General features: G+C 40.4%; 1 protein-coding gene across 1 annotated transcript in view; it reads right to left on the minus strand.

The window, feature by feature from the left end:
- Positions 1-6,898, minus strand: part of TMEM108 (transmembrane protein 108) — a 286,424-nt gene extending 279,526 nt beyond the window's left edge. The window contains exon 1 of the mRNA XM_061587798.1: positions 6,463-6,898. The gene's annotated coding sequence lies outside the window, so the exon portion shown is untranslated. The remainder of the gene's footprint in view (positions 1-6,462) is intronic.
- Between the last annotated feature and the right edge of the window lie 18,666 nt (positions 6,899-25,564).

The following is a 25,564-nucleotide window of genomic DNA, read 5'->3' on the forward strand; positions in this document are numbered from 1 at the left end:
TCAGGTCTCTGCTCCCCTGGTGCATTCGCTATAGCTGCCCAATTTCCCTGCTTTTTAAAGTTTGATAGAAATATCTGTTGGCTATAGGTATGTTCTTAAACCCCAAGGTTTTTTCTGGCATCGTATGTGTGGAGAATAAAAAGACATCATGAGGAAGGCATCATGCTTGTCTTCCTACACCTGTTCATTCCATATTGTTATTTATTCATAATATTTAGATCTCCAGTTTCCTCAGCAAGTTCAAGGAGATCAACAGCATATGTTAAAATAGTAACTTAATTTTAAAAACTGTCATGACAACATAAATGCAATAAAGCAGCCATAAAACAGTAGAACAGCAGGCAGATATATATATCTCATTCATATACATATGAATGATACAAATAGCCTTCAGAAATAATTTAACCACAGTTATTAAACCACTTCAAAAAAGGAGCAACTAGTTATGGCCCTAGAAAGAAATGTTTGGGTCATCTTATGGAAGACTATCAGAGGACTGAGGGAGCTTTAGATCGCTTAAAAAGCAAGCAAGAAAATAGAAATGGTATTAATGAGGAGATCACATGGTTCCCCTGGTTGGAAAGATTGCCTCCTTCCCTACAGATCCGTCCAGATGTTAAGATCAGCAGAGGGAGCCTCTTGGTAGTTCCATTGCCCTCAGAAATTTGGGGAAGGTGGCCTGGAGAGGGAATTCTCTCTTGCAGCTCCTAAGTTGTGGAATTCCCTCCCTACAGAGGTGAGTCTCACATCTTCACTACGTAATCTCTGTCACATGATAATGATGCACTTCTTCACTCTAACTTTTGACACCTGAGAGAGATATTTTTAGGATCCACCTATTTTCTTGACTATAATTGTATCTGATTTTATTTTTCTATTTTTAAATTGCCATAATCTGCTCTAGGACCTCATGGAGAAGGGTGGGTAAGAAATTGTTTACAATTTAATAATTTAATTTAATTTGTTGACAGCTGGAAATTCTAGTTTCCAGTAACTCTTCAAAGGCAGCCCTTTGTACAGCACATTGCAGTAATCCAGGAATTATAAACTAAACCAAGTGTCCACTTGGCCAAGTCTTCAGTCTCCAAGAATAGATGTAGTTGGTGCACCAACCTACTCTGGGCAATGGCACTCTTGGCCACATCTAAAATGAGCAGCAGTAAGCTGCAGCTGGTGACATAAAATATTCAATTGAGATATTGTTTAATTTGCACTGTGTTCCTGATGAGATATGTCAGAGGATGGAAAATATCAATGGGGCAACATGCACTGTGGGAGGAGGGGAGGAACGGCTTCAAAGTAGTTAAACAAGCCAAGGAGTTTGTGTAAAACCATCTGGAGCCATATGCTGCCTAGTTGCTCAGTAAGATGCATTAATTACTTTTATGAGGCGCATACTGCAATCAAAAGACAATAAAATATTAAATCCTTTGAATCTAGCCTCACAATGTCTCCAGATGATATCATGCAATACAGTATATCTGTTCAATACTCCAGTATTATGGGGAAGATTAACTGTAATACATATTATGAGCAGAGACATTCAAGTTTTTTTCAAGCTCACATGCAACTAATATGCACAGCATTTGGCCTAACAAAAACGTTTTTCTTGAGCTAGAAAAGAAAATCATGAAAACGTCTGTATTCCTGTCTTTAAAACAAGCACATGGCCATAGGAACAATCCTGAGAGCGCAGCCAGAGGTTTATAAACTAGAAGGCCATTTTTTCTTTAAAAATGTATTTTTAAATCTCAATATTTTAAGTCAATTGCATCATTTTCAGACATTTGGAAGATGTACCTCATGCCGTTGTAAATCTACAGAGCTCTAGCAAGGATAGAGGCATTATAGCTATTGCTCTGCCTGTGCTAGAAGTTAACTAAGGGAAAAGATTTTTCCTGTGCTCTCCTGGAATTTTCACACAAATGTTATCTACTTTTAGCATAATAAACCACTTCGCCTACAGCCTCCACAGCAGGAGAATGTTTTGACAAGAATTCCTCATGATGCTGTTGCATCTGCCTTGTCAAGACACTGCAATACCTTGGGAAACAGAAGGAGCTTGTTTGTCTGGTAATGTTTTAAAATACTGACAAGCAGTGGAGACTTGTGGCTCCAATGTCAGGGGGGCAGTAAATCCGCTTTGGGTTTTAGTCTGAATGTTCAAGGACCTGTCCAAGGTGCTGAAAGCCCCAACTGTCTCCACTGCTGGCACGGTGTACCATGAATGAGAGAGAGTTTGTTGTAATGTCAAAGCTGGTTCGAATGGTGAAGGCCAATCACATATCTCTTCAACTGAGGCTCCTAGTTCTTGTTTTACTCACCTATTGAGACCTGAGCAAATGTACTTGGCTTGTTCCTTCAGTTCCTTCTCTATAGCGTTTTTGTCTTCCTAGTTTGCTTTGCATTAAGTAATGTAAGTAATTACTAACTGAGAAACTGAGGCACAACAAAGAAAATAGAATGAGGGTTCCGGCACCTTGATTATCAACAGATCATCCCATTCCGCATCCTACCTACAGCTGTACTCATCTGATACTTCAAAGAATAAATGACAGCAATGAAAGGCATTCTTCCTGACTCCACTGAACTAGCTCAGTCTCAAAACCAGATTTTTATTTCTTTACTCCCATTGAGGGTTTTTTTCTGGGGAGATATAACTGCACAATGTCTCTCTTTTAATGGTTTTTCTGCTTGCCAGTGTAGCATCCTTATCCTAGATAATATATCACACAGAAGAAAATTCCATGGAAATAAATGAGGCAAAGGGCTGCTTGTCTCGTTGTTTTTTCGTAGCAGAGATAATGTGCACAGCATCTTGTGGCAAAACAAACACTCACACCACACATCACAAGTAATTGTGTATATGGAGATTATCTTCTTGTCTGAAATGAAAAATTGCCATATATGACATTGACTTGGTTTGCATGTAACACTAAATCAAAACATGGCTTGGTATAAATGAGATGTGCAGGTGCCTGGATTGGAGACTATGGCTGCTTTGCTCCTCCTTTGGTCATTCTGCTGCTGCACTGAGCTAAGCCACGGTTTGACTTAGCCTGTCATCCAAACCCAGTTTTGTGGTTTAGCTCTTCCATTTAAACCACAAACTGTAAAACCATAGGACAAACCTTGGCTACAGCTCACAGTTTGTCTGGAGAGAGCTAAATCAGCTATCAGTCTAGTCATGATGTCTACAGTAGGGCCCCACTTTCCAGTGCTTCTCTTCTCGGAGCTTCGCTAATACGGTGGTTTTGAATTGTATCCATGTTCCATATGTTTGGCGCTTGTTCCGTTTTTGCAGCAATTTTGCGGTATGATGCGAAGAGCTTTGAAAAGAGATATGCTGAGTGCTCAAATTGATGGCGCCCAACGCCCTGAGCACATCATCAGAACTTGGAAACGTTCCTTTTTAAAACTACAGTTGGGCTGATGGGAGTTGTAGTTCAAAAAAGAAACTTTTCCAAGCTCTGACGATGTTCCCAGCAGCTGAGTCCAAGAAGGGCGTCCGGAGCCATTTTATTGTCGAGGGAGGTGGCAGAGGGTGAGTGAGAGTGCGAGCGAACAGGCAGGGGGGAGAGCAAACAGGCAGGGGGGGATGAGGGAGGGAGGGAGGGAGGGAGGCAGCGGAGGGTGAGCGAGGGAGGCGGCACACACTACAGCTGATCAATGTTCCACTTTTCACTTTTCGGCGGGGGTCTGGTCCCTAAGTGGGGCTGTACTGTATATAGAATCTTCAGATTCAGAAGCAGATTCAGAAGCAGCCTGCCACTGAAGGCTAGTTGCTTGAGGGCTTCCAAGAGGTAGCTAGTTGACCACTATACGAAACAAGATGCTAGTCTAAATGGACCTTCATTCTGATCCAGAAGAGCCCTTATTACATTACTTCTATGTAATGAGTTCAGTCCAGGGAAATAGGCACTGGACTCGAACCCAGCTGAATTGTGATGAAGTCTTGAAACCAATGAAACAAATTAGTTGTGACTAATGGGACTTGGGGGGGGGACAACTTGAGCAGGACCAGAACCAGAACCAGTGACTTCAATGGGGGAAGCATCATAAACATAAGTATATTTCCTCAGAGGCCCTCTGAGTAATGACTTATTCCTTGGTAAATGTATTTAAGACCGAAACTTTAACCATACTGAATTTCCCTTGGATTATGCCCAGTGTATCCCATTAAAGACATGCATGTATTATGAGTGTAGCTTAAATTAATTTAGCTTTTGCATCTAAAATTTAGATTCTAAAGCCTCCTTTAATGTCATGTATTTAAAATATTTAGTGCATGTTTCCCTGCAAATTTTTGTTTGTACATATTGGATAGGCTGTCATCTTCATTATGGTTTTACTCAAGTTCTTCTAATGCATTGTTACTTTCTCCCATAAAATATGAATTACGCTTCCTTTCCATTCTACCACATACAGACCAAAGAATATCAATTTACAATTGAGAAGGAAACTCTTTGCTTCTTAACTGGATTAGAGATTTTTCTCTGTTTCTGAATCCTAAAAAATTCCTGTAGAATCCTTAGCATCTAAAAATCCCTGAAAATCAGACCTGCCCGAAATAAGTTTACCATAATTAGCTTAGTGCCTGCACATTCATGCTAACTTTGAAAGCATTTGCACAAAACCCTTGCAGAAACAAGGACTAATGGTACAATAATAAATGCTGCCAAATGCTTAGATGTTGTCATTGTGGTATGTTAAGCTGAAAACAAAATACTGGTGATGGGAGCACAGAATGTTCTTTTTTTCCTACTCTGTAGCAGACCATTTGTTCCCTCTAGCTAGGAGAAATTTGTTAATGAAAAATACTCAAGAGGTTTTAGTGCACAGGAGCATTTGGTTCTTGCAGCTAGTGCTAAATAGGCAAAGTGTCAACTTTTTCTCTCTGAGGTTGTTTAAAAAACACACACAGTAAGACAAAATAGAGCCAGAAGGTGGGGGTGGGGGAAATCAGTTGAAAAATGACCGCACCATTTTTTAGAAACATCCCTGCTATAGAAGTATGTCCTGAGGCAAATCAAGGGAGTCACACTTAAAAATTATTACTTTTTGTGCAACACAGATCCTGTTTCATTTACAGCACTGTCCTGTGCATATCTACTCTGAAGTAAGTTCTACTGTGTTCTGTGGGGCCTACTCCCCAGGTAAATGAGCCACAGACTTAGCAGCTTCATCCTTGCTGCCTGTTCTAATTAGGTAATGACATCCCCATTTAGTGCAAGCATGTCTATGTACACACAAACACACACATGCCCACTAATGTTCTCTGTTCACATGGAAGAAAAAAATTTTTTTGCTTGACTAGAAGTTCTGTGTTTCTACAGCACAGTTAATTTTATCTGATCACTTGGAGGCAACCAAGAGGTCTTCTGTATCTTTAAAAGTTGTGCAGGGGGAAGGAAGAATTTCACCTTGTGGTTTTTCCCATTACAGTGTTGCAAGAAAACCTGCACTTGGCTGAATTTTCTCTTCTCTTAAAGATACAGAATCATTCTCAGGCCCTGAGCCAGGCAACCCTAATTGTCTTCGGTTGTAAATCATATAGAGATATATGAATAACTGTGATTCATAAATATTTTAAATAAACTAACAGCCATTTATCTTTAAGAGAAATTTCCATCACACATACTTTATCCTTTTGGTGCAGTGATGTTAATACTTCAAGCAACCATTTTATTATTTTTGATATGGGAGTTAATTTACCTTATGATATAGTCTAGCACTCATTGGCTTCCAGTTCACCCACACACACTCACACCCCTCCACTTCTAAGATATCCACAAAATCCCTCTGTACGTTGGATGGCTCAGAGGCATACTTATATTAGGGCTTGTAACGTGTCTTTTTAACTGGCTGTGTTCACAGATGTGTTCAATTCTCTTCTGTAGCACAGTTCTACTTGAAATTCTTGGTACAGACCGCAGGGTCCATGGAATTTCCATTCATTTGAGTATGCTGGGCACCCTTCATTTTATCCTTCATGCAAAATCTTGCAAAACCACCTCTCTGTTGAGAGGCATTGTATAGGTTTTATTATATACAGCCTGCTTTGTAAAAAGTGACAGGATACCTTTCATACTAGGAAAGGTATGCCACCCTTCGCTTCCCCCCATCAGCAGCAGAAAAATCTAAGTAATATTTTCATCACACCCCAGTTTCTTCAAATCGCTCAGTGATCTAAAATGGAATGCTCTTCTAAGGTCTCTCTAACTCTCACAAAGAAAATCTGCATTCACCATAAAATACAATCTTCCATCAGCAAGGATAGCTGCTAAGAATATTATTAGCTCTTCACCGCAGACCACATTGAATTGGGGATTTTATACACACCCCTTTCTGAAAGAAGAAACCGGAGAGCACACTACAGAATTCAGAAAATGCTGCTGCAGCCTCTGTCCCCTCTCCCCTCTGGCTAATTTACTAGAATTAAGAGGCATAGTTATTGCTTACCTCAGTAGAAGTGCGGCTGCAAGTTTTTCCAGATTGCCGTGGAGAAATCAGGGGCTCATTCACCCACATACACACACAAACTGATACATCTTCAGAGCTGTCTGCAATCTAGAAGACCAGTAGCACATGTTGCCTAGCATCCATCACATGACAGATGCCAACCAATCCCTCAGCAGTTCCCACTTCTGCTTCCCAAGGGACGTTTTCATACAGATCCCAGTTTGTTCAGGTCAGACACAATGGGATGAGCAGGAGCTTTTTGCAACCCTCGCTTGTTTCTCTGGATGAGCCTCACAAGGAATTGGCACTTATTGGCTGACAAGGGTGAGGTCAATGGGGGTCAGGCTGGTAAAGAATTCCCAGCTGTGAAAACATACAAAGAGGGCCAGATAGGGAACCTGGGTCTTTTCAGTGGGTTGCAGAGTGGAGCAAGGCAGCTTGAAGACAAACAGCAGTGGCTGAATATAAATGAGGATTTTACAACAGCAGCAGGGATCGATGATTACAGAGATTAGAGGCAGGATTTACAAGAGCTGTATTAGATTAGCCATAATTGGGCCAAAATCAGAAGTCCCATATTCAGATGGGATAGTTTTTAAAAGATTAGAAACATAATGAGAAAAACAGGTGCTATCAATAAACAGGAGATCCTTCAGAGAGACATGTGGTCATTGAGAGAGAAGCAACTTCCTCTGTAATACACATAAAACTGCCTACCAATTGGTTTGGCAATCAGGTGAAGAAAGAAACAGAGGTACATTGGTGGACTGGAAACAAAGCAGTCAAAAACTTTCCATCCTAGCCCTGACTCTGATCTGATCAAGAGAGAGTTCTTTTGTTCATTTGTACTGTTCAAATACACTATTAAAATTAAGCATTGATTACAACAGCCCAATAATGGCTACCCAAAATGACCTCCAAATGGTAGAGGCTCTATGTGATTGCAGTACATATATCATTTTGGTTCTAGAGTATAAGGCCCTATACAGCTCAGGACCAGGTTATGTGTGAGACCACCTTATCCCTTACATACCCAGGAAGTCACCATGGTCTGTAGGATAATGTCTCCTGCAAGTTCCAAAGATCTCATAAGCCCTCTTCAACTTGCAGCAGGCAGTGTGGCTGCCTCTGTTCTGTGGAATAGCCTTCCTGTTGAGATATGACAGGTGCCCACTATCTGCACCTTCCAGAAACAGAAAAGGCTTTCCCAGCTAGGTCTCTGCCATGGGTATCTACTTTGTATTGTTTTATTTAATTTGTTCACTCTTGTTTTCTGATTGTTTTTTAAATTAGCATTTTAAGTTCATCACCTTGAGACGATTGTAGCAGGTAATTAAATTTATAATAATAATAATAATAATAATAATAATAGCAACACCATTAAATGAATACAGTTCGAAGAAAGGGCCTGACAACGAAAGTGGCACGACAGCTGAACTAATATAATATTCTTTCTCATTATGGGTCTAATTTAGAAGACAATCACTATTATCATAATCATCAGACAGAGAGGTCTTCAGGCATCATAAATAACATCAACTGATGATAATTCTCCAGACGCTTAAATCATTAATTATTTTTCTGAATGGTTGCATACTGGTCTGGGAGTGTCCTTGTGCTGCCACTCTTGTTAGAGTGAAACATAAAACTGCTCCATTCTGCAAAAAAATTGTGTCCCATTTTACTTTTCCCTTGATGATGTGTACCGTGTTTGATGTACAAGTTTTCCCACAATGGCAATTTCCCAACATTTATTATACCAGAGATCTATAGTAGGAATCCTATTACTTTTCCACAGTTGTGTTATCACAAGTCTGACCACAACTAACATGAATAAAATCAAACCTTTAAATTCTGCCTCCCATCCCAATAACTCAAACAGTGAAAGTAGTAGTGCTGGGCAACAGCTTCATCCAAATTCTGGAGCAAGGTGGGCATATTTGGACTGAAGTGGGGCCCCTCTGAAGCAGGGCCCCTCAGAAGCAAGCTCTTTGGAAATATTCAGAGTTCTTGTTTTTAAAAAAAGCAATCTAAGCAAGTCAGCCTGTCTCCAAATGATAGGGAAATAAATCAAAATGTGAGGCGAAGGAGGATAGCTGGAATTTTGCTCACTGAGAGGTCTCTCTTTCGATCCAAGGCTAGAATCCCACCCAACATTCTCCAATCACAATGCTTGGGGAGAGGGATGTTGATTCTTTTCCCCAGTGCCTTTTTTCTCACTCTGGCTAGTTCTCTGAATGTTTACAAAGAGTTTGTTTGTGGCATTTTGCTTCAGCTCGTCTCTTATTTATCCTTAACTCAGGTTTTCTGCCTATTTGTTTTCTCTCAGTTCTTTTCCATCCTTGCCAATCCATCCTGGTCCCCTTCATGTGTGTGTATTTCTTGTCACTTGTCTGCGGCTTAGTTTCTATTAGTTTTCAATTCAAATAGTTACTTAGGCAGTGTCACTTCCGTCCCCAGATTGTCTATAGGGTTTTTTTGCATTTTATTTACAGCTGTATCCTCTCTCAATCAATCCTATTCATTTATTTTTCAGTTCATAACCAGACAACCTGTTTGTTCTGCTACCCTTTTCCATCCTTTCCAATCCAACACTGTCCTTGATGTGTGTGTGTGTGTGTGTGTGTGTGTTGTCTCTTGTCTGTGTCTTAATAGTTACTTATTAGTCTTCAGTTCTTGGTAGGGATGGATATATCAGTTTCAGTTCTCTTCATTTCTCATTTTTCTAAACTTAAATTCAGTTCTCCACATTTCTACAACTATTTGCATTTTAAAAAAAAATCCTCATGAAAATTCTCCAGCATTTTAATGCAAATTTATCCTAATGTACGCATTTTTCACAAGCAATTTATCTTAATATAATGCATCTTTATATATTATTTTCATCAATATATTCATTTTGTGCACACATTCCCCTAATATTTGCATTTTTGTAAACATTGCTTAGTTGGGGAACTGCATCACAAAATTCAGATAAGTATGAAATTCAAAGGATGGTTATGTTTCGGTTTTCATATTGTTTCGGAAAGTGCAGATTTGATAAATTTGGTTTCAAATGTGAACTGAATCAAATTTCTCCCCCATCCCCAATTCTTAGTTACTTTGGCAATGTCACTTCCTTCTCTCCCACCCCCAGTTTTGGTCATAGGAAGGGCAGGATATAAACTTAAACCATCATCATCATCAAAAATAATAGTTATGGCCATTTTGAAAAAAACTTATTTTTTGAAAAACAGAAAAAAAACCTTGGATCTACCTGTCTGAAATCTGGCAGGGTTAATCCTCTGTTAGGGAGGGCTACAATGTCTGCTTGCACTTACATGAAAAAACCAAAAAGTTATGGCTATTTTGGTTTCCTAATGCAAGTCATTGGTGGGGACCATAGATTTGGTTCTCTAGACATCAGATTCAGGAGGTAAGGCAAGCCCACTTCCCCAAGTGATCCAAAGCTATTGGGGGCCCAATCCAAAGCACAAAAGTGGGCACCAAAATGAAATGCATAGCCCTAGAAAGTAGCATTAATTTTGGTAATTTAACAATTGTTAGCCCAGTGATGATGTTAATCTCCTTGAACACCTCATTCCAGAATCTTGCTATCTGCAGGCACTTCCACCACAGATGAATATAAGTCCTCTGATGACCTCAACTACTTCAACAATCTGGGCTATTGCATATAGCATGTGTGTTGATGCCACTGGGCTATAACAGCATCTGTGCTTTTAATACATTAGCTCTGATATATGCCAAAACAGATTGCAGCAGCTTCACCTTCCAGATGCTGTTTCATTGACTAGCTGGTATTTCCTCCCTTATATTGCTCTTACAGCCAACCATATTTCCCACTGTAGTTTCTGTTAATGCAGAGTACATCTTTGAAAACAAACCCCTTGAACATTTTCCATGCTCAAAACTAAGATTTCAAAGGCATGAGACCACTGGTAGTTTGCTCCTCACTCTCTCTCTTTATTTGAAATAAAATATGATTGTGAAATGATTGTGAGAAATTAGATGCACCCTTTACAATAACTGAGATAAGAGATATAATTAGGAAGCTTAAACATGGTAAAGCATCTGTACCATATGGACTCCCAGCTGAATATTATAAAACTTCTCCAGAAGTATTGATGGTTCCATTATTACAAACAATCAATGAATCTATGAGATTAGGTAAACTCCCAAATTCTTGGAACGTGGCAAATTGTAGTAATCCCCAAACCAAATAGAGACCCCACGGTCCCAGAGTCATATAGACAAATTTATCTATTATATCAAGATTCAAAAATTTGGACAGTAGCTATAGCAGAAAGACTAAATCAAATACTGGTAAATTATATTCATATAGAGAGCCAGTGTGGTGTAGTGGTTAGAGTGTTGGACTATGACCTGGGAGACCAGGGTTTGAATCCCCACACAGCCATGAAGCTCAATGGGTGGCCTTGGGCCAGTCACTGCCTCTGGCAAACCCCTTCTGAATACTGCTTACCATGAAAACCCATAACTCAGAATCGACTTGAAGGCAGTCCATTTCCATTTCCAGATCAAACCAGTTTTATCAAAAACAGAAAATTATCCATAAATATCAAAAGACTGATCAATTTAATCAAGAAATCACAGGATGAAAATTTAAAGGCAGCATGATTGTTCTTAGATGCTGAGAAAGCCTTCAATAGGGGGGAATGGACTGATCTGTTTGAAGTCACGAACAAGTTTAATACAGGACCTAATTTTAGGAACTGGATTAAACTTATATATGATCAACCTACAGCACAAGTGTCAGTCAATGTTGTTGTTGTTGTTGCTATGTGCCTTCAAGTTGATTACAACTTATGGCGACCTTATGAATCAGTAATCTCCAAGAGCATCTGTCATGAGCCACCCTGTTCAGGTCTCGTAAGTTCAGGTCTGTGGCTTCCTTTATGGAATCAATCCATCTCTTGTTTGGCTTTCCTCTTTTTCTACTCCCTTCTGTTTTTCCTAGCATTATTGTCTTTTCTAATCATGTCTTCTCATTATGCGTCCAAAGTATGATAACCTCAGTTTCATCATTTTAGCTTCTAGTGATAATTCTGGTTTAATTTGTTCTAACACCCAATTATTTGTCTTGTTCACAGTCCGTGGTATGTGCAAAGCTCTCTTCCAACACCACATTTCAATGAGTTGATTTTTCTTTTATCTGCTTTTTTCACTGTCCAACTTTCACATCCGTACATAGAGATCGGGAATACCATGGTCTGAATGATCCTGACTTTAGTGTTCAGTTATACATGTTTGCATTTGAGGACCTTTTCCAGTTCTCTCATAGCTGCCTTCCCCAGTCCTAGCATTCTTCTGATTTCTTGACTGTTGTCTCCCTTTTGGTTAATGACTGTGCCAAGGTATTGATAATCCTTGACAAGTTCAATGTCCTCATTGTCAACTTTAAAGTTACATAAATCTTCTGTTGTCATTACCTTAGTCTTTCTGATGTTCAGCTGTAGTCCTGCTTTTGTGTTTTCCTCTTTAACTTTCATCAGCATTCATTTCAAATCATTACTAGTTTCTGCTAGTAGTATGGTATCGTCTGCATATCTTAAATTATTGATATTTCTTCCTCCGATTTTCACACCTCCTTCATCGTGGTCCAATCCCGCTTTCCATATGATATGTTCTGCATATAGATTAAACAAATCGGGTGATAAAATGCATCCTGTCTCACATCCTTTCCGATGGGGAACCATTCAGTTTCTCCATATTCTGTCCTTACAGTAGCCTCTTGTCCAGAGTATAGGTTGCACATCAGGACAATCAGATGCTGTGGCACCCCCATTTCTTTTAAAGCATTCCAGAGTTTTTCATGATCTACACAGTCAAAGGCTTTGCTATAATCTATAAAGCACAGGGTGATTTTCTTCTGAAGTTCCTTGGTCTGTTCCATTATCCAATGTATGTTTGCGATATGATCTCTGGTGCCTCTTCCCTTTCTAAATCCAGCTTGGACGTCTGGCATTTCTCACTCCATATATGGTCAGTCAGCGCTAGCCTCAATCAGAGAAAATCCAGGAATCTGGGGAATGGATTAAATCAGATAAAAATATTATTATATGCAGATGATATAGCCTTAACATTAACAAAACATTCACTATCCTGTAAGAACTTAAAAATAATACTAAGAGAATATGGACAAATTTCAGGTTATAATATCAACACAAACAAATCTGAATGGATAGGAATTGGTCTAGAGGAACAAGAGAAAAGACAAACAGCTTTACAAATGAACGTATCATGGCTAGTTAAACCCGTGAAATATCTAGGAATCAAAATTACTCAAGACTTATCACATTTAGTTAAAATAAGCTCTGATTACCTCCTTTGAGAAGTCAAGACTGAAATAAGATCCTCATCTAAACTGTCGCTTTCCTGGATGGGATGAATAGCAGTTGCAAAAATGAATATACTGCCAAAATTGCTGATTTTATTTATCAGTATATCACTACAAATCCCAACAAACATTTTACAAATATGGAGTAAAATAATACTGGATTTTGTGTGGAACAAAAAAACTCAGAGAATAGTAGCTCATGTTCTGTACAAACCAATTGAACAAGGAGGGATGGGATTATCTATCATAACAGATTATTACTATGCAGCCAAACTGGCCACAATCAAAGAATGGATGGATTGTGACTTAAATGTAGAATTTGAAAGTCTGGCACAATTAAGATATGTAAAAAAAAAATGTTATGGTACCAAGAACAACAACGGATTTAAAAAATAGAGATAATCCCATCAGTTTATACTACACTATCTGTTTGGTATAAATATAAAAACAAATTTTTACCTGGGTTGTTACCGTTTACACCACCTTTCTATCATGAGTTCATATCTCATATGCAAGATATGCTTGGTGGCTTAACCCAATGGAGTTCTTCAGATCTGTAAAATACAAGATTTATTATCAGAAACTGGTGTTAAATCTTAATAAAATTGCAAAGAGACTGAATTATCAGCCACAACTATTTCACTATTTCCTAATTCGTGAAGATATTTCAAGTCTCCTAAGAAAATATGGCTCATTAAGCAGAAAAGGTAAACTTGAATATCTGATATCCACTGATACAAATAAAAACTTAATAGGAAATATCTATGAAATAATCACAGAAACAAAAAAGATCAAGAATTTTTTTATTTAAAAGTGGAATAAAGATCTACAGCAGGAGACACAAATGGATAAATGAATATGGACAAAAATCCTTCAAAAACTCATGTCTACAGATCTGAAAGAAAATCATTTTAAACTTCAGTATCAGTGGTATCCCACACCATATAGAATTTCTAAAATATATAAAACAAATACTGATAAATGCTGGAGATGCAACCATAGTAAAGCTAATTGTCTACATATCTTTGGCAATGTTTAAAAATACAAAAATATTAGGAAAATATATATATGAAATAACTGGAAATAGGTTACCCTTTGAACCACATATATATATTTATTAAAATTATTTGAAAGATGTAGTTATGGAAACAGATTTAAAAATGATTGTAACACTATTAACACTAGCAAAAATTGAAATTGCAAAACAATGGAAGCAACTTAAAGTATCATCAGTTCTTGATTGGTTTAACAGAAACTGGGATACCATCAATTTGATAAAAAATAGCATATTATTCAAGAGAAAAAATGGGCAAATAGATATAGAAAACTGGGCAATTTTTATTATTTTCTGGAATGAAGTGTATCAGGAGAATAAGTATCCATACAAATTATTTTCTTTGCTTTGATCTATTTAATATATGTAACTCTGTTTGTATTTCTGATAATATGCTACATATGAAAAATGGAAATGGACTGCATTCAAGTCGATTCAGACTTATGACAACCATATGAATAGGGTTTTCATGGTAAGCAGTATTCAGAGGGGTTTACCATTGCCTTCCTCTGAGGCTGAGAGGCAGTGACTGGCCCAAGGTCACCCAGTGAGCTTCATGGCTATGTGGGGATTTGAACCCTGGTCTCCCAGGTCATAGTCAGACACGTTAACCACTACACCACACTGGCTCTCCATGCTACATATAGATATATATTATCAGTAATGCTTTTTGTTATACATATATATAAGCTGTAAGAGAAGTATCTTTGTAAAAAGTTTTTTTCTTTTTCTTCTTTCTTCTTTTAAAATATATTTCTTTGTAAGATTATTAAAAAGAAATAACCAATCTGATAGGTATCATGTCATGGGCCCCATGGAGGATCCCTGGCAGAGTTATCAGGAGGAGGAATGGGATCCAGGAGAGGGGCCCAGTGGACTGCAGAAGGAGGTGGCTGAAGGAGAAGGCTTCAGCAGTTTAGACAGTGACAGCTCCACCCCTTAGTTCCAGTTACAACTGAAGAAGCGCTGTCTTACAGTGAGTCAGCTCTTGTCCTGCCTCTCGGCTTTGCCTCAGCTCCTGAAGAGGGGGAGGACTCAGAGACTCAACCAGAGGTGGTGTCAGAGAAGGATCTAGCTCAGCCTTGTCCAACCTTTGGGTTCCCAGATGTTGCTAGACTGCAATTCCCATCAGCCCCAGCCAGCATGGCCAATGGTCAGGAATTATGGGAACTGTAGTCCAGCAACATCTGTGGCCCAAAGGTTGGACAAGCCTGATCTAGCTGAAATGCCTCCACTCTCATCACCAAGAACACACTAGCAGATGCGCAGGCACTCACAGATAGCACCAGATTCAAACTGTTCATAGGAGAGAGTGTTCTTGCACTCGGGTCCTGCTTGCGGGCTTCCCCCAGGCACCTGGTTGGCCACTGTGAGAACAGGATGCTGGACTAGATGGGCCACTGGCCTGATCCAGCAGGCTCTTCTTATGTTCTTATGTTCTTATGTTCTTATGAGTGCTTGTTTGCTCACACAGTCCCACTCTCAGAAAAGTTCCCCACACAAATAGAAAACTCATTCTCAGACTACTTAAAGGGTCTCAAGGGGCATGTCTAATTGCTACAACAGTGGCTTAGTCATGCTTGTGTATAGATGCAGAGTCCTGCATAATCTGTAAAATAATGTATGAAATGCCCTAAACCGAGATTTCACATTAAACGTAATGGAGAAAAACACAACAGTGAGACTGACTCTAAATCCAACAGCATTGGCCAGGACACACTAAGGCAATTGATGTGGGCATTGGCTAATGTATCTCTCAACCATTATTGGTGCTGATATAGAAGTTTCTGTACTGGTAGAGTCCCTCCCCTTCCCTGTCTCTGAATCATGACTTTTTGTCCACAACGTAGGATAGATGGTTTAATACCAGTGTTGGGGGGGGGTTACCTGGAATTAATTTTGATTGTCATACTTTCTGTATTATCATTTACTAATTTATATACTGCTTAATTACCAAGGTGGTTTTACAAGTATAAAACCAATTACAAAAAGCACAATTTAAATACAAATAAAACAATGCCATCAAAACATTAAAACAAACATCCATTATGAAAATGAACAGCAAAACAAGCCTAAAGAGGTATATCTTCCAGAACCAGCAGAATGCCAATACCAATGGGGGCCTCTTGTAATTCAGCAGTGAATACATTTCACAACAATGGTACCACCAGTGAAAAAGCCCACCTCCATGTTACCATAAGCCAATAATCACCAGACCATGACAAAGCTTCATGGGTTGTTGATTTTAATGCCCTTACTGGACAATGGAGGGGAAGACAGTCTTTCAGGTAACCTGGTCCTGGGTTGCACAGGTCTTTATATGGAAGTAGCAGAACCTTAAAACTGGCTCAGTGGTTAATAGGCAGTCAGTGTAGGTCCCTTTGTGTTGGCATGATATACACCTGATAAGAGGCACCACCAGAGCTTGGAAGTAACTCGTTATTTTTAACGAGTTACTTGTAATTCGTTACAATTTTAAATAACGAGTGGGTAATTCCATTACATTTGGCAAGTAACGGAACGACTAGTAATTTCCCTACTTTTCAGCTGCAACTTTAACGTTTCCACATTAGGTTGGACGTTACTTGGGGGCGGGAACAAGGGGAAGTCAGCTCCTGGCTGTGATTGGTTAACACAAGACATGTGCCTCACACTGATTGGACCTCTGCGCAGACTGTCTCTTCCCTCGTGATCTGTGTTAGGAGGCACGAGGGAAGAGGTGAATAGGCAGGGCCTGCTAGCGTCTGAGAGGAAAAAATGGACGCCGGAGGAAAAAGCCAGGGCAAGGACAACGGAGGAGAAGGCAGCAGCAGAATGGCAAAGAGCTGTGGAGGTGAGTGACGATGATTTGTGTGTGTGTGTGTGTGTGTGCGCGCGCCCCCCACGGCCCCTTCCGCCCCCGTGGCATTTTTGCCCCCCCGCCCCCCCACAGCCCCTTCTGCCCCCCCACTGCCTCTCCTTGCCTCGTTGCCACCCCCTCCATCAATCACAAGGCACTTCTGAAACTTTGACCTAATTCTCTTCCTTCCCCCCCTTTTTGAACTCTCCCCCTTGTTCCCATGCATAGCTGTGTGCTGTATTTATCCAGACAGAGCACTCCTGCCTTTTAAAATGCCGGCTAGCTTTTTATTGTATATTTATTTGAACTCCATCTTTCTTTTTATTTGTATTTTTGTCCTGTTTAATCACAAGACTGAATTGTATGTGGGACAAAAACTGTCTCAGTAATAATAATAATAAAAATAAAAAATCATTAGGCGTATAATAAATGGCTTAAGGCTGATTTTTTTTGTTCTTGGCAGAGATGAGGTGAGAAGTAGGGTCCTTGCAGCTCCTCCTCTCAGTCCCCCAGCTCTCAAACTCATGTTCTGTGAGAAAGAGAGAGATTCCCAGTCCCAGAGAGAGATAGACTGTTGACAATCTCTGCTAATATCTATACAAATGTACATAACATGCATCACCTGAACTCACATGATCTAGAGTTACCTTAGATCTTGCAAGATTTGCAAATGAGAAGCAATAGGGTTTTATATTAGTTCTGATTGTCTATTGGGCTATCATAGGTTATATGTTTTTTTCATTTTCTATGGCAAAAACTCCAACTTCAGTGGAATTTATGTGATGTGTTCTAATCATTTGAATTTGGCTAATGAATGCTTTATTCTTTCATCAGAACTTTAGCAGTAGTACTAAAATATTAATAAAAAAGAAAAGGGAAAGAAAAAATACTTTACATACATCATTCAGCTGTATTGCTAATTACAGATATAGATATAAAAGATAAACGGCATTTTGTCAAAAGTATTTTTGTCTACATTTTATACCTCATCCTTGGTTTTCCAAGCTTGGCATGGAATGCTTCTCATACAGAATTAATTTGAAATGCTGCATATTTATTATCATAATCATCATATTCAAAATAAAAAATATATGTACCACCTTCAAGTTGATTCCAACTTATGGTGACCCTATGAATAGGGTTTTCATGAGGCTGAGAGGCAGTGACTGGCCCAAGGTCACCCAGTGAGCTTCATGGCTATGTGGGGATTTGAACCCTAGTCTCATTTTGTTCTCACAACAACCCTGTGAGATAGTAGGTTAGACTGGCCCAGGCAGGGTTATTCAGTGAGCAAAACTGATGCAAATAGGATCTCTTTTAATTGTGCTATCGACCTGCTTACTTCCACTCTGACTGGGGGATCTTGCAGCATGGGGAAGAGATGGGGGCACATCACAGCTGAAGTTCACCCATATAGGAGCATTATCTCTTGTTTATTACAGAGACCCCTGTTGCAGGTTTTGCTGCTGAGAGCAGCAGTCAGTTAGTGCGGCCACTTGAGTCACAGCTTGTTGATCCTGAGGAGGCAAAACTAGAAAGTGAGGTTCAGAAAGGAGGCCCTGTGCATGAGGAGGAGGAGAGCATGAAGCAGTGCAAGTTGCCCACAGCCACATCTGCAGAACAGCAAGTACCATGGTTTGGCTTTGAGAAAGCTTGTACATTTGTGAGCCAGAGTGGGAAAAATGTTGTTGTACGATGCAATTACTGCCTTCCAAGGATCAAAAATCTGAGATCAGCTGTTTCCTCCTCATCCAATGTGAAGAAACATTTTGAGGTAAGCCTTTGTCATGCTGGTCCTCAAAGAGTGTCCATTGTCTATTTATGTTTAAATTGTGAAGTTCCTCTTCCATTTTTTCTTGGATTCATGCTTTGTTCTTCTTCCTCAGAGGGCACATCCTGAGAAGCTGAGAGCAATTGAAGAAGCAATAAAGGCAAGGAGACGTGGCCTTCCTGAACCAATGCATGACACCCCTCCTCCCAAAATGCTGAAGCAGCAGCAGACAACCCTTGAGAGGTGGGGATCTGGCAGGGAGCCTGTCACCCAGAGCAATCTCGACAGGAGAATCATTGATTTCATTGTAGAGGAGACATTACCACTTCAGACTGTGGACAAACCATCATTCATAAATCTGGTTCGCATTGGACTCCCCAAAGATCTCACCATCATATGTGCCAAGACTCTGAGAGACAGAATTGAGAAGAGAGCATGCCACATGAGAGAAACTCTTGCAAACCGAATGGGTGCTGTGGCATATATAGCAACCACTGCAGATTGTTGGACCAATGGCAAGAAGAGTTACTTTGGGGTAACAGCCCACTGGATCAACCCAACTACCCTGAAACGTGAGGTCGGGGCCTTGGCTTGTAAGCGTCTGAAGGGGCGCCATACGTACGATGTCCTTTCAAAAGCACTGCATGATGTACATGTGCAGTACAGGATCCACAACAAAGTTATGTGCACTACTACAGACTATGGCTCCAACTTTGTGAAAGCGTTCAGAGTTTTCATGGCCAAAGAACCAGTGGAAGCTGCAGGCACCAGTGACGATGATGGTGATAACCAGGAGGAGGAGGAGGCTGAGGTGGAGTTAGTGCCTATCTGTGAGATCCTGGACACAGGACCTGAGGCAGAGGAAGAAGCTGCAGACTCAGGAGAGGATTTTGTTTTACCACCACACCAGAGATGTGCTAGCCACACCAACAACCTTGTGGCAACACAAGACATAGAGGCCATGCTTTCTGACTCCTCCAAAAGTAGTCTTCTTGGTCCTTTCAAGAAACAGTTTCGTTCCTTGATGGGAAAGTGCAGCAAGTTGTGGTCCAAGCAGAACCAGTCAGCCCAGATTGCTGAGTATATCCGTGCGCAATGTGGTGTGTATCTGAAGGTACCGAATAAGACCAGGTGGAATTCCACCTTTGATGCATTGAAGCAACTACATGAGCTCCTGTCAACTGTGCCACTAAAAATGCATGCCATAATGGACCGCTGCTCCTTGTCCAGGATCACAGCTGCTGAGATTGAAGTGGTACAGGAATACACAGAGATTATGGAGCCACTAGCCCAGTCCCTAGATATCCTGCAACGGGAGAACGGCATGTTCATGGGGTATTTGCTACCAACGCTCTGCAATCTGGACCGCAAATTAGAAGGACTGGAAAACAAACCTGAGAGGTACACATACTGTTTTCAGCTGCTGAGAGGTGTGCGCGAAGCCCTAAGAAAGCGGTTTGCAGCTATCTGGGAGGACAAGAGGCTTCTTCTGGCAGCCTGCCTACACCCTCGCTTCAAACTAGATTGGCTGGAATCGTGTCAGGCCACCACCCATACCAACCAGTAAGAACATTAGGGAAGCCCTTTGGGTGGATTACTCCAAGGGAAATGTTGTCTCAAGGGAGGCATCAGAGGGCTTAAGGTGGTAGGCAGGGGCTGGGCCTATTCTTCCTGGGGCTCCTCATCACAACCTTGGGTTGCTGCAGGTAATCCTTAAGGGTCTGCTGTGCTGCCCCATGAGTGTGGTGACTTGGTCACCTTCCTACCTTCCATGTCATCATCCACAGGCTCAGGCTGGACCCTGAACCAGGGGACATGACAAGCATCAGGAAATGAAGAGCAGATGATGGTTTCCTAACATATATGTGTTAACATATCCTCTCTCTTTCTTAGATACACAATGGAAGCCTTGTTGAAAGCTGAAATAAAGATGGGTGTACTTAATGAGGACAGTGATCAGTCTTCAGATAAAGACCAGGAAGGAGATGACTTAGAAGATGACTTCTTTAACTTTCTGCCCCAGGGCAAGAAGTCAGCAGTGGACACTGCTGAGGAGGAACTGGTGAGGTACCTGAGGTCTCCCAGCAGGGAAGTGTCATCACTCCACGGCTTTCCACGTGCTTTCCATGTGTGCATGCCTTCAAGCGCCGCAGTAGAACGCCTGTTCAGTACTGGTGGCAACGTAATGACTGTAAAAAGACATTCCTTGTCTGACATGCTCTTTGAGCATCTTGTTCTTTTGAGACATAACAGAAACATATTATAAAAGCATTTCAAGTGTAAAATTTGATTTCAAGAGTTGGGGTATCTTCATTGCTTGGGGGGATGTGAGATTCTGTTATGCCATTATGTTAATCTTATGGATAAAATTTTTTATTCTACTACCCCCTGTGTGTGTGTGTTTATTTTTAATATTGTTTTAGGCTTCTTAGATGTGCAGCAGCCAAGGCCAGCACCTTGTAGGAGTTTTTTTTAAAAAGTAACTGAAATGTAATTGTAGTGATTACTTTTGAGAAAAAGTAAAGTAATCAGTTACTTTCAGAGCAATTGTAATTGTAACGGTAATTACTACTTTTTTGGGCCAAGTAATTGTAACTGTAATTTATTACTTTTTAAAAGTAATCTTTCAAGCTCTGGGCACCACTGACTACCCTGGCTGCAGCATTCTGCATCAGCTGCAGTCTCCAGACTGCCTGTAAGGGAAGCCCTACTTAGAGTTCAGTACAATAGTCTAAATGTAAGGTTACCAATGCATGAGTCACAGTGGCCACGTTATCCCTGTAAAGGAAAGGGTACGGCTGACACACCAGTTGAAGCTGGTGATATGTGTTCTTCGCTACAGAGGCCACCTGGACCACCATGGACAAAGATGGTTCCAAGAACTCCTCTAAACTGTGTACCTGTTCCTTCAGAGGGCATGCAACCCCATCTAGAACAGGCAACCCTCCCCCCATTCTCAGACCTAGGAACCGCTTATCCACAGTGTCTCAGCACAATTCAGCTTCAATCTACTGTAAATGTGCACTAAGTGGATGCATTAGAGTTTTGTTTTTGTATGGGAGCTTGTTGGAAGGAATGGTTGTGCCCACAGAGGAACATCCTTTGATCTTGACAATTCCATCTCCAATCAGGGCTTGCCTGTATTGCTCAATATCAGATCCTGCCAGAGAAGATGGCCATACCAGTAGGCTTCTGTACATGGAATGGGGACAATGGCACCATTTGCCTCAGACAGCAAAATGTCTTAGGCCAGGTCTGGCAAGACAACACTGATTTGGGTCTTCTTGTTATCATTTCTAGGTGCATTTTGGTCTCTTGGACTGTGCAAAACCTTTGTATTTGAATTTGCTCCTTCCCTTTCGCTCCCCAAATGCTCTGTCTGCATTCATTTCCAGCTGGCTTTTTGTTCATTACACAGTTCAAAGCAATTTGCAGTTAAACATAATCATTTACATTTGCAAGGCAACACACTGTTTTAAATTTATCTTTAAATATAACACCATGAGTCATTGTTCAGGGTAAACGGCAAATTAATAAATTCAGGCTTTCTCAGTTGTTAGGCTGTGTCAGCACCACACTGGATTTCTCTTGAGTCTCCTGAGCTTCAAATATGACTCGCTATGCAGCACAGAAGGCTGATGCTCAAAAAACAAAAATCCAAATCACTCTGTGCACGCAGAACTTTTTGGTTCCTGTTTTACATCCCATTGCACCAGTTGTCAAAGGAATCCTGGGTTCAAAGCAACACTCAACTATTAAGCACACTCGGTGACATCTCTTTCAGCCTAACCTACCTTATAGGGTTGTTGTGAGGGTAATATGATGTGTGTGTGTGTGTGTGTGAGAGAGAGAGAGAGAGAATGAGAGAGAGAGAGAGAGAGAGAGAGAGAGAGAGAGAGAGAGAGGTTTCCTATCCTGAGTTCCTAGCAGGAAGGGGGAATATGGAACACACTGCTCCCATAGCCTCAGGTTAGAGGGGAAGGAGTCCTATTTGTGAGCATCCTTCAACCATAGCTGGTTGGGCTGGTCAGTCACATGGTCCTAGGGAAGTCAGCAACCTGCCCTAGACAGGAAATGGAAATGCACTTCTTTTCCAAACATTAGCTTGACTCGCTTCCCTAATCTCTTTTCTCTATCTCAGGTGTGGGGAACCCTTGGCTTTCCATATGTTGCGGAACTAGAACTCCCATGATTCCTGGCCATGCTTGGTGATGATGTGGATTGTAGTTCAGCAACATCTGGAGGGCTAAGAATTCCCTGCACCTGCTCTGTCCCATGATTCCAGCTCCTTTAGTGTGGCAGCACCTGCTCTTTGGAACTCTGTCCCATTAAATATCAAGACAGGCACCATCTCTATTGTCTTTTCAACTTTCCTCTTTCAACCAGCCTTCTCAGTGAAGCTTTTTTTAATCTCAGTTGCTATCTGTATTAGACAATTATATATATAATTGTTTTGTTTTTATTAATATATGTAATTATTTTAATTGGTTTTATATCTGCAATTGTTTTAACAATTTTTAGATATACAATTGCTTCTTAGGCAGCAATTCATAAACAAAATTCATATATAAAAACTGAGTGTGCAAATTTAGGAATATTTACTACAACAGAGATACACTATATCCTGCCATAGTGGGGGAGACTGTGTCCAGATGACTTGTGTGCTTACTGAGTTTGCTGTCTGAGTGCTGTTGATAGGCAACTTCAAAGGCCCTGCTCTCTCTCCTTATAGTCCTTTATCTTCAAGTGGAACTTGGACCAGGCAGTCCTTCCAATGAGAGAACTGCCCTCTGTAAAGTAGGACACATGGCCACCCTAGAATGGTGGTTTGTAAGCTTCACAAAGCTCTTCTTCATTCCATTCCTTAACCATGTTTCGTTTCTGGCAGAAGAACAGTCTGGCAACGTCTGAACATTCACATTGTACTACATCAATAAAACTCACAACAAAGCCCATTTAATTTATTATTTTATTTATTTGAAAAATGTATAGCCCACCTTGCAATATAAATATTTGCAAGGCAGCTCATAGTATAAGTCCTTATACACACACAAAGACATTACAGGCCTGCTCCAGGTTTTGACTCGGCAGCTTATCATTGTTTATGAATATCCATTGTTATCCACGAAAAAGGATAAATGGCTTCATTTGAATGGTCATACCACCCACATTCATCTTCCAAAATCTTTTGACTTTGTAAAGGCTGTTTCAAGTGCTGTTGCCCATTATTGTCCAGTGGGAAATCTCTGTGGGTGTTAGCACATTATTTCAAGCTCAATAGCCAACGTATGCAAACCATGTTTCAACACAATCTTTTTAGATGATTCGCAACTCATTTATGATCGTTTATTAGCGTTTCCTTTGAGGCATCTAACAGTTTGCTTCCAGATTCCTCGGGGAAAAGAAGGCACAGCCAACTCTGAATGGAAGCTAGGTAATATAGCACATATGAAGTCAATGATTTGGATCTAGGAAGAGGAGGCCACAGAATTCAGTTTGATTTGCATTTTAATTCATACTACATGAAATAATATGGAAACCAAAATGCAGCAATCCTTTGAAATCTTCACTGCTCCAAATTTGATGTAGTTAGATTACTGCAATGCACTCTACGTGGGTCTGCCTTTGAAGACGTTTGGAAACTGCAGCTTCTGCAAAATGCAGTGACCAGATTGGTAACAGGGACCAGACGGTTCGAACATATAAAACCGATTCTGGTCCGCTTGCATTGGCTGCCTGTTATGTTTCTGAGCTCGATTCAAGGTGCTGGTTTTAACCTATAAAGCCTTACATGGCTTAGGACCACAATACCTGATGGAATGCCTCTCCCGACACAAACCCACCAATACACTACGCTCAACATCAAAGGCCCTCCTCCGGGTGCCTACTCCGAGGGAAGCTGGGAGGATGGCAACAAAGGAGAGGGCTTTCTCAGTGGTGGCCCCAAAATTATGGAATGATGGTTTTCACGAGGTGCACCTGGCGCCAACACTGTTATCTTTTCTGTGCCAGGTCAAGACTCTCCTCTCCCAGGCATTTTAGCATGTGTTTTTAAATTGTTTTTTTTAAAGTGTTTTTAAATTTGTATATTTGTTTTTAATGTTTTTAATCATTGTAAACCGCCCTGAGAACTTTGGTTATGGGGCAGTATACAAATGTAATAAATAATAATAATAATAACAATCAAAATATATGTACCAAAAATGCATATGCTAGGGCAAAGTGTGCATACAAATGCATATATTAACAAAAAACATAAACATACATTATGTTAGGGAAAATTACTTGCAAAAATGTGTATATTAGGAAACTGACAAATTTTCATGAAGACTTATTTTAGAAGTGAACTGATGCAAAAAGGGGGAAACTGAATTTAAGACTGAAAAAAATAGAAGCTGAGGGAAACTGAAAGTCACTGATTTGTCCGTTCCTAGTTGGATCCAGTGGAATCCATTCTGTTCATAAAGGGAGAGATGTGCTCACAGAAAGATGCCCTCCAGAAATACAGCTGTCCAATCATCAATGGAGGCTTCTTCCCGACACAGAGCTATTACATTGGATACATATATTCCATTGCATGAAGAACTTTTAAAATGAGTGTTTCTGATGACTCTACAAGAGGAATTTCTAATTTTGCAGAATTAGTAACAATGGCTAGAATTCAAAAGGGATCTTCCCTTGTCACTGGAAACAAGAAGGCATGCCACCAGATTTTCAAGGCTGACCAACTGTCAAAGTAATCAGTCCTCATCAATCCTTTTTCATAGAGCAAGAACTTTACTAGATGAAAACAAGCTTGGAAGGAAGGTTTAATAAGAGAAAGAAAGAAAGAAAGAAAGAAAGAAAGAAAGAAAGAAAGAAAGAAAGAAAGAAAGAAAGAAAGAAAGAAAGAAAGAAAGAAAGAAAGAAAGAAAGATACTAGCATGCTAGACAATCAGAAGAAACTGAGACTGGTAGGGTGGAAGGCAGGAAGGCCAATGATAAGTAGAACCAGAGCAAATGACAGGTGGAGCGAACTAATTCTATTTTTGTTCCCCTCCCTGCAAGGGCAGCATGGCCTCAAGGAGAAGGAAGATGACA

The sequence above is a fragment of the Rhineura floridana genome, chromosome 10, assembly GCF_030035675.1.
Source record: "Rhineura floridana isolate rRhiFlo1 chromosome 10, rRhiFlo1.hap2, whole genome shotgun sequence".
Classification (NCBI taxonomy): Eukaryota; Metazoa; Chordata; class Lepidosauria; order Squamata; family Rhineuridae; genus Rhineura; species Rhineura floridana.